Source organism: Cuculus canorus, chromosome 3, assembly GCF_017976375.1.
Source record: "Cuculus canorus isolate bCucCan1 chromosome 3, bCucCan1.pri, whole genome shotgun sequence".
Lineage (NCBI taxonomy): Eukaryota > Metazoa > Chordata > Aves > Cuculiformes > Cuculidae > Cuculus > Cuculus canorus.
Window position 1 is genome coordinate 68,446,839 of NC_071403.1, and position 18,960 is coordinate 68,465,798.

General features: G+C 47.8%; 1 protein-coding gene across 10 annotated transcripts in view; it reads left to right on the top strand.

Moving 5' to 3' along the window:
- EXTL3 (exostosin like glycosyltransferase 3) overlaps window positions 1-18,960 on the top strand; it is a 142,452-nt gene that overhangs the window by 78,220 nt on the left and 45,272 nt on the right. For 2 of the 10 annotated variants that reach the window (XM_054063890.1, XM_054063884.1), the window contains exon 4: window positions 13,782-13,868. The exons of the other annotated variants lie outside the window; for them this stretch is intronic. The gene's annotated coding sequence lies outside the window, so the exon portion shown is untranslated. The remainder of the gene's footprint in view (window positions 1-13,781; window positions 13,869-18,960) is intronic. 10 annotated transcript variants of the gene reach the window in all.

Below are 18,960 nucleotides of genomic sequence, written 5' to 3' on the forward strand. Positions count from 1 at the left end.
ATTGTGGCAACTGAGCCCAAGTTTTGAGCCCCTCACTCCAAGAAGGACACGGAGGGGCTGAAACACATCCAGAGAAGGGGAACGGAACTGGTGAAAGATTTAGAGCACAAGCCTTATGAATAGCAGCTGAAGGACCTGGGGCTGTTTAGTCTGGAGGAAAGGAAACTGAAGGGAGACCTGATCACTCTCTACAGCTAACTGAAAGGAGGTTGTAGGGAGGTGGGGTTTGGTCTCTTCTCCCTGGTAGCCAGTGACAGGACAAGGGGAAATGGCCTCAGGATGCACCAGGGGAGATTTAGGTTGGATTAGGAGGAATTTCCTTACTGAAAGGGTTGTCAAGCACTGGCAGAGGCTGCTCAGGGAGGTGGTCGAGTCACCATCTCTGGCAGTGTTTAAAAGGCAGGTGGATGTTGTACTTTGGGACATGGTCTAGTGGTGGCCTTAGCAGGGCTGAATCAACAGTTGGACTTGATGTCTTAAAGGTCTTTTCCAACCAAAACCATTCTATAATTCTGTAATTCTAATGGCACTTTTAAAAGTTGCCTTTTTACATTTGTTAACCTGTTAGCTGTCTCCCCACCCCCAGCCACGTATCTCTACATCTTTGAGTTGGTTTTGTGCCTTGTTCAAGTGAAAGTCAATCCCTTTTGATTTATTCCAGAGCAGCCCTTGAGCTCAGCTCCCGTGAGGGCCTGCTGACTTAGAGTTCAAACGATCTCGTGTCTTTGAGGCCAGGCTGTGGTCTTCCATCTTAAAAAGAGAGAAAGAGAGAAATTACACGTGTGGTGTCAGGGAATTGCTCATACCTGCAGCAGCAGAGGATGCCAACGTGCAGAATTTCAGGTTAAAATCTGGTTGTTTGGTGAAGATTTTATTTTCAAGCACCTGGTATGTTGTTTAGTGTTCCATAGAGATAAATATTTCCTTTCGAAGTGGTGCTGTTGGCTGGGATCCAGCCTGAGATCCTACATTAAAGCAGTTTTTCGTGTTTAAATTGCTTCATCACCATGGTGGCTAGAAATGGTTTTGAACCCTCATTTCCCGCAAATCTGCCTCATTTTACCTAACTCCCGAGTTCGGTCTTTGCTCTGAGTTTCTGCGCAGGCAGGAGTGTTGGTTGCTGCCGTAATTGCCTTGTTGCGTGGTTGGTGTTTTCAGGAACAAATGCTAACAGATAGGCCAAGGACCAACATTTAGGTGTAACATCTGCCTCAATCTCTGCATTTTGTTTTCCTGGCTGCCCAGCTCGAGGGGTTTGGAGTTGGGAAGTGTTTGGAGGTGGGAGTGAGGCTCGGTTCACACTGAGCGAAAAAGACTTACCTTAAACATAGATTTCTGATGCTTCACTGCTAGCATCATCCTATGGAGCAGCTTAAAATGTGTCTGATGGTTGCTGTGCATATCAAATGAATGTCTGGACATACCAAAAGGGCTGGTGTGGTTGATATCTTAAAACAGCTGTTGCTGGACAATGTAACGATAAAACGCTAAGCCCTGTTCTGAAGATGAGCTGTGTACCTTAGGAAAAAGGAGGTGCAGATAGCTATCCGGCATATTTATATTTGATAGAATCATGGAATCATGGAATGGTTTGGGTTGGAAAGGATCTTAAAGCCAAGCCAGTTCCACACCTATGGGCAAGGACACCTCCCACTGGATCAGGTTGCTCAAAGCCCCATCCAGCCCAACCTTGAACACCTCCAGGGATGGGGCAGCCACCACTTCTCTGGGCAACCTGGGCCGGGGTCTCACCACCCTCACAGGGAAACATTTCTTCCTACGATCTCATTTGATCTCCTGCTGTTCAGTTTAAAACTGTTCCCCCTTGTCCTATTCCGGCACTCCCTGATCAAGAGCCCCTCTCCAGCTTTCTTGTAGCCCTTTTCAGTATGGTAAGGCTTCTCTAAGGTTATATTTATATTTATATTTATATTTATATTTATATTTATATTTATATTTATATTTATATAAAAAAGGAGCTGCAGAGAGCAGTGGGTCTCCCCTCACTCTCCTCTTCTCCAGACTAAACAGCCCCAGGTCCCTCCGCCGCTCCCAGAACCCCTGAGCTCCAAACTCTTCCTTCCCCAGCTCCTTTCCCTTTCTCTGGACGCACTCCAGCCCCTCAGTGTCATGTATGCATGGAATAATATAGGTACTGTATGCTACCTGTCTTCCATGGGACTGTGCTTAGTCTGAATTTATGCAGTTGTTGCTACAGTGATGTGTTTGGAAGGGCAGAGGTAATAGAAGGAAGACCTTCAGTATACAGGGACCTTTCTTTTAAAAAACAGCTCTTCTGAGCAAGGTGACCTTGCCTTTGCTTCTAACTTGGGAAACCAGCAATGCAGTGGGGAGGAGATGCTGATTAGTGCAGTGAGGGCTCGGTCAGGCACCAGCAGAAGTTAAAACGTAGGTTGGGTTGGTCTGGAGTTTTAACTATGAGAGGGGCTGTCAGGGCTGCTGTGTAAATCTGTGAGTGCTCTCCTTATTTTCTGTTGATTGAATACTTGGGGAAGGGGAAACGGGTATAAAGTGGAGAGGGGCAGATTTAGACTAGATCCCTGGAGGTGTTCAAGGCCAGGTTGGATAGGTTCATGGGTAGCCTGATTTAGTGGGATGTCCCTGCCCATGGCAGGGGGGTTGGAACTAGATGATCTTTAAGGTCCCTTCCAACCCAAACTATTCTATGATTCTAATATATCAATGTATTGATATATATATTTATTAATCTATCAAATATATATCTGGGACAGGTGCATCTGTATATTTTTTAAAAAGCTGGTATGCCATGCCAGGGAGAAACCTGCCTTTCTTACCTGCCTCCAAAGTACACAGTGATTTGCTGGCAGAACAAGCAACAGCTCAGCCTTTACAGGCATGGTGATAGTCTTGTGTGATGCTTAGCAAGCCATTCCTATAAAATCCTTTTATTCAGAGTTTTATAGTCCGTGGAACCTATGTTTATAGAATCATGGAATAATTAAGGTTAGAAAAGCCCTCAAAGCTCATCCAGTCCAACCGTAAGCCCAACCCCACTGTGCCCACTAAACCATGTCCCCAGGTGCCACAGCCACATGATTTTTGAACCCCTCCAGGGGCGGGGACTCCACCACTGCCCTGGATAGCCCCTGCCAGGGCTTCACCACTCTTTCAGGAAAGAAATTGTTCCCAACGTCCAGTCTAAACTTCATCTGGTGCAACTTGAGGCCATTTCCTCTTGTCCTATCACCTGTTTCTTTGGAAAAGAGACCAGCACCCACCTGGCTCCAACCTCTTTTCTGGGAGATGCAGGGAGCAATGACATCTCCCCTCAGCCTCCTCTTCTCCACACTAAACAGCCCCAGGACCCTCAGCTGCTCCCAGAACCCCTGTTCTCCAGACCGTTCCCCTTCTCCAGCCCCTCAATGTCTCTCTTGACATGAGGGGACCAAAACTGAAACCAGGATTTGAGGTGCAGCCTCATCAGTGCTGAGTGCAGTGGAACGCTCCCTTCCCTGCTCCTGCTGGCTAAGAGAAAACACCTTTAGAAAGCCTGCTGACACTGCAGTCATTTTCTGGCCTGTCTGTGTGCAGTAAATGCCCGTAGCTCCAGTTGTGGTGCAAGGACAGGTAATGGACTGGCTCTTGTTTTGCTCTGCCACCACTTCTCCTGGTCTTTCCTCAGCAGAGAAAAACCACACATCGACCTTCTCCCGCAAACCCGTGTTCTGAGCCAGCAATAAAGTAGGAAAATGTTTTCTCCCAAATCTAATTTGAAACACGATGACTGGCCTGTTCTTAAACAGCTTCCAACTGAACAATAAAGAAACTTCTCAGAGTGCTTGGCAGGAGTCTCTGTACATAATTTAGATCATAATCAGATACATTAACACATTTTATATGGATCTCATGGGGGCCGAGAAGACGAGGTGTGCTGGGTAATTTCTTTCTAGATTTCTTTACCTGATTGTTTATTACTCTTGGGGACTTCATTTGTGGCCCAAATGTCACTGGCAGAATCCCACTGCTTCATGTGCCTGCATTTAGAGCAGCTACTAGCAAGGCTTCAAATAATCTAATTGCCGTGTTATCATCAGCCTTTCCATCTGTGTGTGTTACAGGGAGGATGGAGAGGACGTGGGGAGGGAGAGGAACAGAAACGAGGACCGAATTCTGGAAATTGCTGAGCCTCCCCTGGGCCTGTGGCTTGGTGGGAGGGAAGGTGCTGTGAGCGCTCAAATGAGGAGCACATTTCCTGCTGTGTGCAATGATTGAGCTCTGCTTCCACAGAGCTGCATGGGGGAAGCGCTCCATGCCCACCTTTTCATCTGAGCTCTTAAACATAAGCAGATCTAATTTCGATAAAGCTTCTGACAGCTTTTTGGCTCTTGGTGCATAGAAATGGTTGCTTATTGTTCGCGTTGCTTCATTGTTTTGCCATGAACCATAGGATCCTAGACTGGGTTGGCTTGGAAGGGATCTTAAAGCTCATCCAGTTCCATTGCCCTGCCATGGGCAGGGACACCTTCCACTAGACCAGGCTGCTCAAGGCCAAATCCAACCTGGCCTTGAACACATCCACCCATGCTAAAAGCATCCTTGTTGTGAAAGCTCTCTTTGACAGAAAATCCTGTTGCTGCTTTGATAAATGATGTTTTGGGTTTCTTTCTGCTCAGCTGGTTTGTGTTATCCCCTCAAAAGGTGGGAAGTGAAGTTCCCTGTCACTTCAATGTCTCTTTTCTATGTGCTGCAGAAAGAACCGTTCCCAGGAGTGTCATAAGTGTTTATTTGTTATTAAACGCTGTGAACTAGTGTCACGTCAGGATTCCCAACCCTTCCCCAGCCGCTTGCTGTTGAGGCCGGGCTCTGCCCTGAGGCAGAACTCTGTGTTGGAAGCCTGGTCACTGGGGCATGAGGGGATGCTCCTAACCGCTGGGACTTGCTCACCTAGGATATAGCCCACCTGACAGTCGCCTCAGCCCTAGGTGAGCAAGTCCCAGCACCCACACAATGCATGATCTTGTGCCAGAAGATGGCACAGCCAGGAACTGAACCTACCAGGCAGGTGGGATGTGGCCACTGTGTCCAGGAAAGTGAAAATGTTTAAGAGCATGAAAGTGTCTGGATTGCACCAGCTGGACTCAGAGCTAGAGAACAGGCAGATATCCTGGGGCAACCTTGGGGCCACGGCAGCCCAAACCAAAACCAAGGAGCCCTTCTTTTTGCAGTGATGATGATACAGAAAACCAGCCCTGACTGGAAAGCTGGTGATTTTTACTTGCATGCAGTGACACCGTGCTATTGTGTGATACTTTGGGTGCTGTGCATAGCCTGCAGGCAAACTGTCCCAATTAAAACATTGTGGCCAAAGCAGAGTGCAGAAGGGTTCTCTGGAGGCTGGGGGAGAAGCCCAGGTTTCCATTTGCCTCTTCCTTTTCGTTTCCTTCCTTAGTAATTGTTTATCAACAGCAATTTCCCAGGCGGGGATGAAACTCAGCATCCCAGATGAGCTGCAGTCATAAAGTGGCTGTTACAACAGAATATAATGATGATGAAGAAATGAGTATCCTTAACAATCAGAGGTGATTGGGTTGTTGACTAGTCCTATGCCACATGCTGAGCAAGTCCCCTCACTCCTGTAACACCAGCCTTGTGCTGGTGAAATGTTGTCAAGAAGAAAGAAGGGGCTGAGAGCTGTGTCACCTGGGGCTTCTCCCACAAACACCTGCCTTTCCCTTTCTGGCTAAGTACCCAGGAACAGCGTTACTTGCAGGATATCCCACCCCAAGATATAGAAGCTGGGCTTTCCTGAACAAACCCTTTCCCCTCCTATCTCCTGCTTTGAACCATGAGAGCATGAGTGCAGGCTGATATGGGCTCCGAAGGGTTCGTGCAAGTAGAGCAGGCAGGTGTACACGAGAGGAAGAAAATATCCCCAGTCCCTGTGCTATTTATAGCCAGTTCACAAACAGTTTCCTTGCTTCCAGTGCCCAAATTACCAGCTGTGACTGATGTATTCTCCTTAGGTCAGCCACATGTACAGCAACCAACTTGTCTTGACAAGCCTGGGGTCTGTCGGTTCAGCTGGCAGAGTCAGCGCAGTGGCACATAGAGCAGTACCGCTGGTTGGGCTGCGGCATGGACACGCTTGCTTGGTTGGGCAGTGGAAAGGGGTCCAAGCTTGCTGAATGGTGAAGGAAAACAAATGTTTTGGGTCCTATTTGTTTAAGATCTACTTGGGCTGGACTTCAGAATCGTTTATGCAACCTGTCTTTGTACAGAAACAATGCGTCTGTTCAAACAGTTGCTCAGCTGAGATGATTGGATTATGTCTTGATAAAGGGTTATTTGATTTGGGTTGGTGTTTTGTCAGGCTTTTGAAGATAGTAGCTTGCTTTTGCCCTTCATCTCTGGATAGCATGGAAGAAGCTGCCCTCTGGAGGGGGTGCACTGCTGCCTCCTGTGAGTTCATAGAATAATAGAACTGTTTGGGCTGGAAGGGACCTTAAAGCCCAGCCAGTTCCAACCCCATGCCATGGGCAAGGACACCTCCCACTGGATCAGGTTGCACAAAGTTCCGTCCAGCCTGGCCTTGAACACCTCCAGGGATGGGGCAGCTACCACTTCTCTGGGAAACCTGGGCCAGGGCCTCACCACCCTCACAGAAAAACATTTCACCCTAAGATCTCATCTCAATCTCTGCTCTTTCATAGAGTCATAGATTCATTTGGTTGGAAAAGACCTCTGAGATCATTGAGTCCAGCTGTACTTGTCCACTACTAAACCATATCCCTGAGCACCTCATCTACCCATCTTTTAAATCCCTCCAGGGATGGGGATTCAACCACTGACCTGGGCAGCCTCTGCCAGTGCCTGAAGAACCCTTTCAGTGAAGAATTTTCTCCTGATGTCCAATCTGAACCTGCCCTGGTGCAACTTGAGGCCATTTCCTCTCATCCTATCACTTGTTACTTGGGAGAAGAGACCAGCACCCACCTGGGTCAAGCCTCCTTTCACGGAGCTGCAGAGAGCGATGAGGTCTCCCCTCAGCCTTCTCTTCTCCACACTAAACAGCCCCAGGGCCCTCAGCTGCTCCCAGAACCCCTGTTCTCCAGACCCTTCCCCAGCTCCGTTTCCCTTCTCTGGACACGCCTCAGCCCCTCAATGTCTTTCTTGGCATGAGGGGCCCAAAACTGAACCCAGGATTTGAGTTGCAGCCTTACCAGTGCCAACTGCAGGGAGACGATCCCTCCCCTACTCCTGCTGGCCATACCATGGCTGATCCAAGCCAGGATGCTCTTGGCTTTCTTGGCACCTGAGTATACTTCATTACCAAACTGTTGACTGACCTTCAGAAAATGATCTAAAAGTGAGTTTATCAGCGCTTACATGGCTGTTACAATGGTGAAGCAGAGGCTTAGAGGATTTAATGGAACTGCATCCAGCATGTGTGATTTCCCCCTGGCTGCATTATACTGTGTCCTTGAACGTTGCTGATAGTCACTAAGTCAGGTAATCCTGCTCAGCAAAAGCAGTCACTTGTGCTTTTAGGGTATTTTTCCATCTGGATCAGGACCAGCAAAGTCAGGAAGGCAGCGATGTGCCTTACAAGACCGTGTTAAGGCTGAAATCTGCTCTGTACTTGAAACTAGTTCAATATATGTGTGCTAGGAACTATAAGGTTTTGTCTTCTATGGATTTTGGCCAGAGAGCTCTTAAAACAAGCTGAAAGGAAAATGAACCTGAAGGGAGCTTTCAGCTGGTAAAACTCAATAGTTACACTTTCCATTAACAACAGAAGATGTGTCTATAGAAAGCCCTGAGCCTGGTTACACCAATAATTCAAAGATAGATCTGATCTGTTTGTTTTTCCTCACACTAAAGCAACTCAGATGGGATCCAGTCTGGGATGTGTGCGCCTCTTTGTGCTGAGTCCATGAAAGGATTTGGGGCAATGATTGTGAAGTCATTGAGCAGACATATGGGAGTAGAGGAATCCTTAAAAGGATCCCACTCTAAAATGTCTTTTAATGTCAGCCCAAGTCATTTCATAGAATCATAGAATGTTTTGGATTTGAAGGGACCTTAGGGCCCATCCACTTCCAACACCCTGCCATGGACAGAGACACCTCCCACTTGAACAAGTTGCTCACAGCCTCATCCAACCTGGCCTTCAACATCTCCAGAGATGGGGCAGCCACCACTTCCCTGGGGAACCTGGGCCAGGGCCTCACCACCCTCACAGCCAAACCTTTCTTCCTTTAATCTCACAGCGTTGCTCTTGTGGATGTTTTACCATCTCCTACAGGGACTATGTCTTATGATACCACTAAAGCACCTCATATTTTAAAGTGAAAGGGGCGTTTGTGTCTTTAATTCCTCTGTGAAGATGTAAATCTTAAGAGAGAAGGCATTCCTGGTAGACCAGGTCATCCATTCAATGACGAGCTTAGAAGTTGTTTTTATTATATGGTATGGCTTTATGTAGTTCAGATATCTCCAGGGAAGACTTCTATCATGTCTTTGGCATTTCTTTGGATCATAGAACAGATCAGATTGAGAGGCACCTCTGGACGTTTCTAACCCAATGTCCTTCTCAAAGCTTGCAGCTGAGAAAGCCAACCTTATCCTGGGCTGCATCCAAAGAAGCGTGACCAGCGGGATGAGGGAGGCGATTCTTCCATTCAGTGCCACTCTGGTGAGACCCTACCTGGAACCTTGTGTCTAGCTCTGGAGTCCTCTGGCGTGGGAAGGACATGGATCTCTTGGAGCAAGTCCAGAGAAGGCCACGAAAGTGACGGCAAGAAGGTTGGAACTGGTCAGGCTTTAAGGTCCCTTCCAACCCAAAGCATTCTATGATTCTATGAGTAAAACTAACCACAAAGGCAGATGAAATTGCTCAAGGATTCGTCCACTTGAGGTTTGACTGTTGCTGTTGTGGCAGGTCTTCTACTTCTCTGGGCTTCTGTTCCAGTCATTTGTTTTCCCTCTTTATATCCAGTCATAGAAGACTACATTAAAAACCTTGCTGATGTCAGGGTAATCAACATCACCTGCTGTCCACTCATCTACCAAGCCAGTCACTTGCCTAGAGAAGACAGATCAATGACGTACAATTTCACCACAACACATGTGTGCTGTTCCCAGTCACCTTCGTGCCCTTCATTGCCTTGGGAATGGCTTCCAGGCGGATTTGCTCCATCCTCCCTTCTTATAGATTTCTGCTGGCACCTGTGTGACCAATGACAGGACCCAAGGGCATGGCAGGAAATTGTGCCAGTGGAGGGTTAGGTTGGATATCAGGAAAAGGCTCTTCCCCCAGAGGGTGGTGGAGCACTGGAACAGCTCCCCAGAGAAGCAGTCATAGCCGGAAGCCTGACAATATTCAAGAGCCATTTGGACAATGCCCTCAGACACATGGTGTGAATGTTGGGGTTGTCCTGTGCAGGGATAGGAGTTGGACTTGATGATCCTTGTGAGTCCCTTCCACCTTGGGACATTCTATGATTTCTGTGTTTCCAAATGCTGTGCTGGCAGCGGGGCAGCATTTCTGGTTGCATCACTGTCCTCTTTATTCGTGCCTCTGAGGAACAAACACTCTCAAGAGTGAATTTGTGTTGTCAAGTGAATCCTTGGAAACTTACAACTGACAACCTTGGCTCTGTCTTGACTTGGCTGCTTGTGGGCTTTCATTGCCTCAGCTCATAAAGCCTTTACAATTGTTTAGAGACAGTTAAAGTTGTTGGGGTTTGAAAACAGGGATTTATTTCAGGCCTCCTGCTGTTAAACTTGTGTATTTGAATTTTGAAGAAGGGTTTTTTCCCTGTGAGGTACAAATGGGCTCTGGAAAACAGTTAACTTTTATCAGCTAAATGGACTGGAACTCATGAGGCACTGCTGAACTTGTCTGCATCGACTTACACATGCCGGGCAATGGAAACAATTATGTTGGCTCCATGAAGAATAAATCATAGAATCACAAAATGGTATGGGTAAGAAAGGACCTCAAAGCCCATCCAGTTCCAACCCCGTGCCACGGGCAGGGACACCTCCCACTGGACAACGTTGCTCAAAGCCCCATCCAACGTGGCCTTGAACACCTCCAGGAATGGGGTGCCTACCACTTCTCTGGGCAACTTGGGCCAGGGCCTCACCACCTTCACTGTGAGGAATTTCTTCCTAATGTTTAATGTCAATCTTCCCCTTTCCAATTTAAAGCCATTCCCTCGCATCCTATCACTCTATGCCCTTGTAAAACATCCCTCCCCAGCTTTCCTGAAGTCCCTTTCTATACTGGAAGCTGCTCTAAGGTCTCCTTGGAGCCTTCTCTTCTCCAGGCTGAACAAGCCTAATAGAGAGGGGTTTTAGCACGTGGATATCTGAAGGTGCGTCAGGAATGCCTGCCCTTTAACCTTGCTTTGGCTGTTGATTTTATTGATGATAGTAATTTTTTTTTAAATTTCCCTGCCTTGGTTTCCCAAGTTACTTGCATCTTCCTTTTGGGCTGTTGAAGGCTCTTGGCCATCATGCACAAGACACTTTCAAGGTAGGATGCCAAATGAACAGAAGCTGTTTTATTTTTAGTGCCTTTTGAAATCTTGGACCTTTTGTTCTTCCTTTTATCCTTCTCTTTCTTTTTAATCACACAAAATGGAAATAAACTCAATCACAGCTGGTCCTGGAGAAGAAGCATTAGGCCCATCCAGCTGGCTCTCTTGGGGCCAGTGTGGAATTGTACGCTACTCTGCATTTCAGAAGTGATTTATCTGCTTTAGTCTCATCTGTGCGTGTGGAGTGATGAGCGTCTTTCGTTTCTGTCAGCTGTCTTCATCGATCCAAATGGGAAGGGCTATTTTTAGGTGACTGGAAGTAAATGGACATCAGGCACTGGGTTATTTCTGGAAGCCTGTCAGCAGGCATTCTGGCAGGTCCTGTCTTCGGTTGGGCTGTCTCAGGTTGTGGCATCAGTTCACAAGGCTACGAACCTGCTTTCTTATGTGTGATTTGCAGTCCTAGTCTGGAATTAGCAGCTGCTGGCGACTGCCTTGACAGCATCGGTTTACAGGAGTTAATACCCCCTCAAGCAGGTTGGCTTGGAGGGATGCAGAGTGATGATTGAGCTGGGTGATTGATTCTGGGGCAGAAGATGAGGTTAGCTTAGAGGCAACATGTAAAATACACGTCAAGCGGAGACATGCCTGTGAGATGGCCTCATAGTTTGAACCCTGGGTGCCTGGTAGTATCAGGTTCTGGTGTGCTTTCAGGTGATGTCCTTGTGTTTATTCTTCTTCAGTGGATTGCAAAATCATAGAGTCAAGGAATGTCCTGAGTTAGAAGGGACCCAAAAGGATCATTGAGTTCAACTCCTGTCCCTGCGCAGGACAACCCCAACATTCACACCATGTGTCTGACAGCATTGTCCAAATGCTTCTCGAATATGGTCAGACTTGGCGCCGTGGTTGCTTCCCTGGGGAGCTGTTCCAGTGCTCCTCCACCCTCTCAGGGAAGAGCCTTTTCCAAACGTCCAACCTAACCCTCCTTTGATACATCTTCCTGCTGTTTTCTTGGCTCCTACCATTCGTTGCCAGAGAGAAGAGCTCAACACATACTCCTTCTCCTTCCCTTGTGAGGAAGCCATAGAGTGCAATTAGGTCTCACCTCAGTCTCCTCTTCTCCAGGTGGAACTGACCAAGTGACTTTAGCTGCTCCTCCTATGACTCCCCCTCTAAACTCTTCACCAACTTTGTGGCCTCCTCTGGACACTCTCCAGTAGCTTTAGATCCTTTTTATACTGCGGTGCCCAAAACTGCACCCAGTACTCAAGGTGAGGGCACACCAGAGTGAGGCAGAGCGGGACAATCACCTGCCTTGACTGGCTGGCAATGCTGTGCTGGATGCACACCAGGACATGGTTGGCCCTCTTGGCTGCCAGAGCACACTGCTGGCTTGTGTTCAATTTGCTGTCGACCAGAATCCCCAGATCCCTTTCCACAGGCCTCCTCTCCAGCCTCTTGCTCCCCTGTCTATATGGACAGCCAGGGTTGTTGTGTCCCAGATGCAAAATCTGGCACTTGCTCTTGTTAAACTTCATGTGGTTGGTGATTGCCCAGTTAGTAGTTTGTCCAGATCCCTTTACAGGGCCTCTTTGCCCTCAAAAGTGTCAACAGCTCCCCCCCGCTTCTTATCATCAGCAAACTTGGTTAGTAAAACTTCCAAGTCCTGCATCCAGGTCATTTATGAAGATATTACAGAGTGCTGGCCCAAAGAAGGAGGACATTTTCTTATGTTTGCCTAATCTATATCATAATCATTTTGGGAGAGCTTCTGCCTCACACTGAATTTGTGAGCAGAGCTTGCTGATGCTGCATGGAGCTGTTCGGCGCTCCTGTTCCTTGGCTGTGAATGTGTGAGTGGGAATTCATGGGGACAACGATTCAACCTACACCAGCGCTGGTTGGAAAGCTTGAAAAAAGCAAGTGGAAAATGTTGTGTATGTGATTTAGTTGCATATCACCTTCTCACTCTTTAGTTGCATATCACCTTCTCAGCAAAGACTCAAGTCTAATTTTGAAGGTCAGAACATGCTCTCACCTGGGTATTCCAGGCCTTTTATAGAGTGGGTGAAGGCCATTACCTAAAATGAGCGTGCTGGCTGGGACACACTGCTATTAGCTCCGTATTAGGACTCTTTTCGGAGCTCTTGATGATCATTTACTTGATGGGCTCCTGTTGAAGCTCATAGATACAAGGTAGAAAATTAAAGACAATTAGAATCATAGAATCATAGAATGGTTTGGGTTGGAAGGGACATTAAAGCCCATACAATTCCAACCCCCCTTCCGTGGGCAGGGACACCTTCCACTTGGGCTCACCAAAGCTGAGCAGAGGGGCAGAATACCCTCCCTCACCCCCTGGTCCCACTGCTTTGGATGTAGCCCAGGACAAGGTTTGGCTTTCTGGGCTGAGTGCACATTGGCGGCTCAAGTTAAGCTTCTCCTCCCCCTGTACCCTAAAGTCCTTCTCCTCAGGGTTGTTTTTGGTGGTGGGGTTTGTTTTTTTAAGGATCTCTAGTGAAGCTTTTCTGGGCACACCGGTGGAATGACTTTGGAGATGGATTTCTCTTCATTTTCCTCAAATTTCCTGATGATCCAGCCTTGCCAGGGAGCACTGGGAGGGGACCACAGGACTCTGAAGCAGGCTTAAATCACAAAGCACGGCCAGATCTGCTAAGCAACAGCATCGTCACGTTTAAATAAATCTGCTGTTGAATAATAAAGAGTGACATATTGGGAGCAATTAAAGAAACCCTGAACTCGGCACAAATTTGGGCAATGACTGGAATGGAAACAGAACATTGGTGTTAAGGAGGATGTTGGATAAAAGAGAGGGAGGGCTCCTCCACAAAAAGGCATGTGCTGGAGAACCAGGATGTCCATCAGGAAGGATGAGACAATAGCAGAATTGCAAATTTGTGCTGAAATTATCCCTTGGCAGGGAGATCCTTGTGTTTCTGCTTCTCTGCCAGCATTGATGGTCACAAGGATTGGGAACTGCCTAGTGCAGAGAGGAGCATGTGGTGGGATATCAGGCAGCTCAGAGATGGTAACGTGGTAGCTCTTGTTCCGGTGGCTTTTTCACTTTCTCTGGGTCCATAGTGAGTTGGGTGAGAGTCGTCTTGTACCCATCACTGTTGAGGTGTGGAACACTGGAGAAGAGGGCACAGGCTGAATGGGATGGGTTTTTGTGTTTGAAGGTAGTGAAAGGGATGAGAAGGATCAAATGCTCTCTCTGTTGGGTTACAGATGACACCAAATTGGGTGTTGATCTCATGGAGAATAGAGAGGCTCTGCAGAGGGATGTGGACAGGCTGGATCCTGGGCTGAAGCAAGGTGAGTGCTGGTGTCTTCTTCCAAGTGATAGGATGAGAGGAAATGGCCTCAAGTTGCACCAGAGGAGGTTTAGGTTGGATATTGGGAACAATTTCTTCACGGAAAGAGTGGTGAAGCCCTGACAGAGGCTGCCCAGGGCAGTGATGAAGTCCCCATCCCTGGAGGGGTTCAAAAACTGTGCGGCTGTAGTACTTGGGGACAAGGTTCAGTGGGCATGGTGGGGTTGGGCTGATGGTTGGACAAGATGAACTTAGAGGTCTTTTCCAACCTTAATGATTTGATGATTCTAAGGAAATCGCTTGTGGAGCTCAGCTGCGGAGCTCACTGCTGCAGAAAGCTGTGAAACCAAGTGCTTGGTGTTGTTTGCTTTTCTTTTTTTTAACAGTTCAGACTTTGTACAGAAGAGAATGTGCATTGCTTCAAAAAAGTATTTTGGTGGGCAGCTGCTGTTGTTCGAGTCCTCATGCATCTCCTATTTGCTAGTGGTTAGGGGAAAATTGTTCAGAATAAGCTGTTCTTTGTCTGAGATTTATGAGTATTTTGCACCAAAGCAGCTGGAAATGAGCACTCGGGTGTGAGGGGCTGCAGTGGATGGATCATTGGGTTGATCTAATACAGCCATCCTCGTGGGGGTTTATTATTTTTATTGGGTTCTATAGACTGATCAAATTGAGTTGTGAATTTTGTGGCTATCTTAACGACTTGGTTGCACTCCGATACCTTCACATCTGTCTGCAGGGCACGTTTGCAGCGGAGTTGGAGGCTGTGTCGCTGCGCCCTTCAAAGCATCTGTTCACCAGCAGCTTTCCCAGGCTCTGGGAACACCTCCCCTTTCCTTGGCTCGGCATCAGGTATTTAATGTGGGCATGAGCGTTTGTCCCATGGATGGCAATAGTTAACTCGTGCTCTAGCCAATCGTTGTGGTATTAAACATAGCAGGGGGAGAGCTGTGCCATCATTTGTGATATTTCACCCAAGTAACAAGGGACAGAACAGGAGGAAATGGCCTCAAATTACACCAGGGGAGGTTTTGCTTTGGATAATAAGGAATATTTCTTTCCTGCAAGAGTGGTGAAACCCTGGCAGAAGCTGCCCAGGGCGGTGGGGGAATCGCCATCCCATAAGGGGTTCAAAAAATGTGTGGATGTGGCATTGGGGACATGGTTTAGTAGGCATGTGGTGCTGGGCAGGCAGTTGGACTTGGTGACCTTGGAGGACTTTTCCAACCTTAATGATTCTATGAGTCTACAATTTTTGTGCGATCTGAGTCTTTTGTAGCTCAGACCAGTGAGATGGGAGTGAGGTGGCTCAGCAGGAGAGATGCTCAACCTTACTCTTCTGTCCATAATTACTGATACAAATGACCAGAAGAGGCATTTGTGGCTTCCTTATCCATTAGGACCTCTTGACATCTGTTCTGCAAATGGCCCCTGAAGCTGGCATGAGTTGGAAATGGTCTGATCTTTGGACTGGTGGCTGGAGACAGCAGCTTGTGTTGGAAGCGATTGCTTCGTCTGCATGAGTGTTGTGCTGGCAGTGTCCCACTGCCCTTTTCTGAGCTGCTCCGGGGACATTTGCCCCTTCACCCAGCAAAAATAGATGTTGTGCCTTGGAGTATTTCTGCCTGAGGAGTATAACTGGATGGGCTTTGAGATGCCTTCCAACCCAACCTGTTCTACGATTCCATGATTATTACATCAGACAGTTTGTCTCAAAGCCACGAGGTGTTTAACTGGCCTGCGTGTTCAATGCCAGTTAATAAGGATATCTTTCAAAAGCCACTACTGCTTAGCATCGTGTGCTGTTTAGTGTTGTCTGAGCATTCTGATAAAATGGGACTCGCTTCTGGTTTTATCTGTTCCTTCCAATGACTTTTGAACCTATCAGCTGTTCTCACTTGGCTTAGAATGCCAGAATGGTCTGGGTTGGAAAGGACCTTAAAGCCCATCAGTTCAAACCCCCTGCCTTGGGTAGGGACACCTCCCACTGAATCAGGTTGCTCAAAGCCCCATCCAACCTGGCCTTAAGCACCTCCAGGGATAGGGCAGCCACCACTTTTCTGGGCAACCTGGGACAGCCACTGCGTCACCACCGTCATCGTGAAGAATTTCTTCCTAATGTCCAATCTTAAGTCTTCCCCCTTCCAATTTACAGCCATTCTCCGTCATCCTATCACCGCAGTCCTTTGTAAAAAGCCCCTCCTCAGCTTTTCTGGAGCCTCTTCCAGTGCTGGGAGGCTGCTTTAAGATCTTTCTGGAGTTTTCTCTTCTCCAGGCTGAACAACCCTAACTCTCTCAGCCTGTCCTCAGATGGGAGGTTTTCCAGCCCCAGATCATCTTCATAGCCTCCTCTGGACCCATTCCAACAGTTCCATATCCTTCTTATGTTGAGGAATCCAGAACTGGATGGAAGACTCCAGCTGGGGTCATAGAGGGACAGAGCTCACCAAAGCATGAACTCCATGTAAACTGAGGCTCTTTACAGGATAGTGGAGAACCTCATGGAAGCCTGAGGGCCTCAAACAGTAAGGATGCAGGGTTCGTTTGGGCTGGTGTTCCCAGAAGTCCTTAATAGGGCTACATGAGACAACAGCTTCTATTTTTCTCTGAGCACAGCGCTGAGCATTGCTGGGGCCTTTACAAGTGCCTGACTGAATAATCATTCCAGATGTTTCTTCCACCAGTGGACAGAACACGGTTAGGTTTGGGAGAGGTGTTGGGAATTACCTTTGGACGAGGCTTGGGGTTTCAAATGTAAGGGATTTAAAAAAAGCCCAAAGCACAGCTCACACAAGGAGGCAACACTTTGGTGCCTTGGCCTGGAAGGCAGCGTTGAAGCTAAAAGCTCTATTAGTGGGTTTCAGTTTACTGAGGCTGAATCCTTCCCTGAGGATTGCTCATGTTCTGTGCAATTACAGGCTCTGGCATGATAACATTTTTCCCCTCTGTTTCTCCCTTTTGCGTTTTCTCAGTAAAACAGCAAACTCTGCAGAGGCAGGAGAGTGCTCGAGGGCTTTTGTGGGAATGTGGCTCTGTTGGACCAGGAGGTGTGTGGGCACAGCAGGATGTGGTCTTAGGAGCTGGGTGGCATTTGCAGGCTTCAGAAATAAATAAACCATTCGTCATAGTATGATTTGGGTTGGAAGGTATCTTAAAGCCGATCCAAATCTACCCTCTGCCCTGCCATTGGCAGGGGCACCTCCCACTGGATCAAGTTGCTCAAAGCCCCATCCAGCCTGGCCTTGAACACCTCCAGGGATGGGGCAGCCACCACTTCTCTGGGCAACCTGGGCAGGCCCTCTCCAGTCTCACAGGGAAACATTTCTTCCTAAGATGTCATCTCAGTCTCCCTTCTTGCGGCTTTAAACTGTTCCCCCTTGTCCTATCCCTGCATTTCTGATCAAGAGCCCCTCCCCAGCTTTCCTGGAGCCCCTTTCCATACTGGAAGGCTGCTCTAAGGTCTCCCCACAGCCTTCTCTTCTCCAGGCTAAACAACCGCAGCTCTCTCAGCCTGTGCTTGTATGGGATCCAACACTTGGATCATCTCCATGGCCTCCTCTGGACTTGCTCTACCAGCTCTGTGTCCTTCCTGTGCTGAGGACTCCAGAGCTGGATGCAGGACTCCAATGGAGTCCTGGAGTCAATGGAGTGCTGGATGTCTGCCCTCAAACTGCTGGTTGTTTTCTCACTTGCTGCAAAGGAGAATGTGGATCGGTCACTGCGAAGTGTGTTGAAGGACATGGCTGGACCGAACGGGTGGGCTGACTGTCCTCATCTGTGGAGCTTGCAGAAGACATGGTGAAACAGTGGGGTTGTTGGAGGGGCAGGACAGGAGAGACCCAGCTGGGGGAAGGATGGGATTCAGACAGGAGGGGAAAGGTGATGAGAAAGGGGTAAAGAAAATGATCTCAGCAGCTGCCTTTTGCAAGGCTACTCCTGCCTCCTGCAGCTGTTCATTAGGAATTCTGTTTATGCCACAGGGAGGTTTGGATTCTCTGAAGCTGACATAGTTTTAATAGACAAAGACATTTTGAGTGCAGCACATCTGCTGGGATGCTAAGGAACGGGCTCCATGTGACAGTGCCATTGGTTGAAGCATTTCATCCTGCTTTTTTTATTTTAGGACCTCCTCTCTTTTATCTTAAAATGTAATTTTTGAGGTCAGAAGAAGTGCTGTGCTTGCTCATTAAGTTTGCAGCTATTAATCAGCCCTTAATCTTCCTAATATCCCTGCGTTCCCAGCCTTGGGAACTGAAAGAATCACCTTTTACTTTGAAGGATCCCAAAGCATTTCCTAAACATGGCTGTCATGGAGGTGGGAAGCAGCGGTTTGGTGAGGAGTGTGCTGCGTAACGTGGGAGTGCAAAAGAAGTCAGTGTGAATAGGGAATAATGCTCCCACTTCTCCGAGTGTGGTGTCTGCTGATGCCTCTTAAGCTGCAGGGGGGAGCTGGGAACCAGAGACTCCAAATAAAATGAACTAATGTGTGAATTATATATATATGACAGGAATATCATAAAACTGGGAAGCTTTGCTATTAATGGTTTTAATGGGTTTTTTTGCTGTTAAATTTCAAATATTAAGAAACAATAAAAGGGAGCCAATTGGTTTGGGCTGGTTCTTGGCCAGGCTGCAGCGGTGAAGTGGCAGGTAGGTAGCAGCCTCATTGGAATGCTCAGCAGGGGCAGAAGCTCAGTGCTGGAGGGGACTGATTTGGCTGCCTGACCACTGACACAAAGCTGCGTTATTATCCCCAACATGAAAAGGTTATAGAACTGTTGGAATGGGTCCAGAGGAGGCCACGAAGATGATCCGAGGGCTGGAGCACCTCCCATCCGAGGACAGGCTGGGAGAGTTGGTGTTCAGCCTGGAGAAGAGGAGGCTCTAGGGAGACCTTATAGTGGTCTTTCAGTAGTGAAAGGGGCTTCAAGAAAGCTGTGGAGGGGCTTTTTACAAAGGACTGTAGTGATGGGACATGGGGGAGCGGCTTTAAATTTGAAGGGGGAATATTTACACTAGACATTAGGAAGAAATTCTTCACGATGACATTGGTGACACAGTGGCTGTCCCAGGTTGCCCAGAGAAGTGGTGGC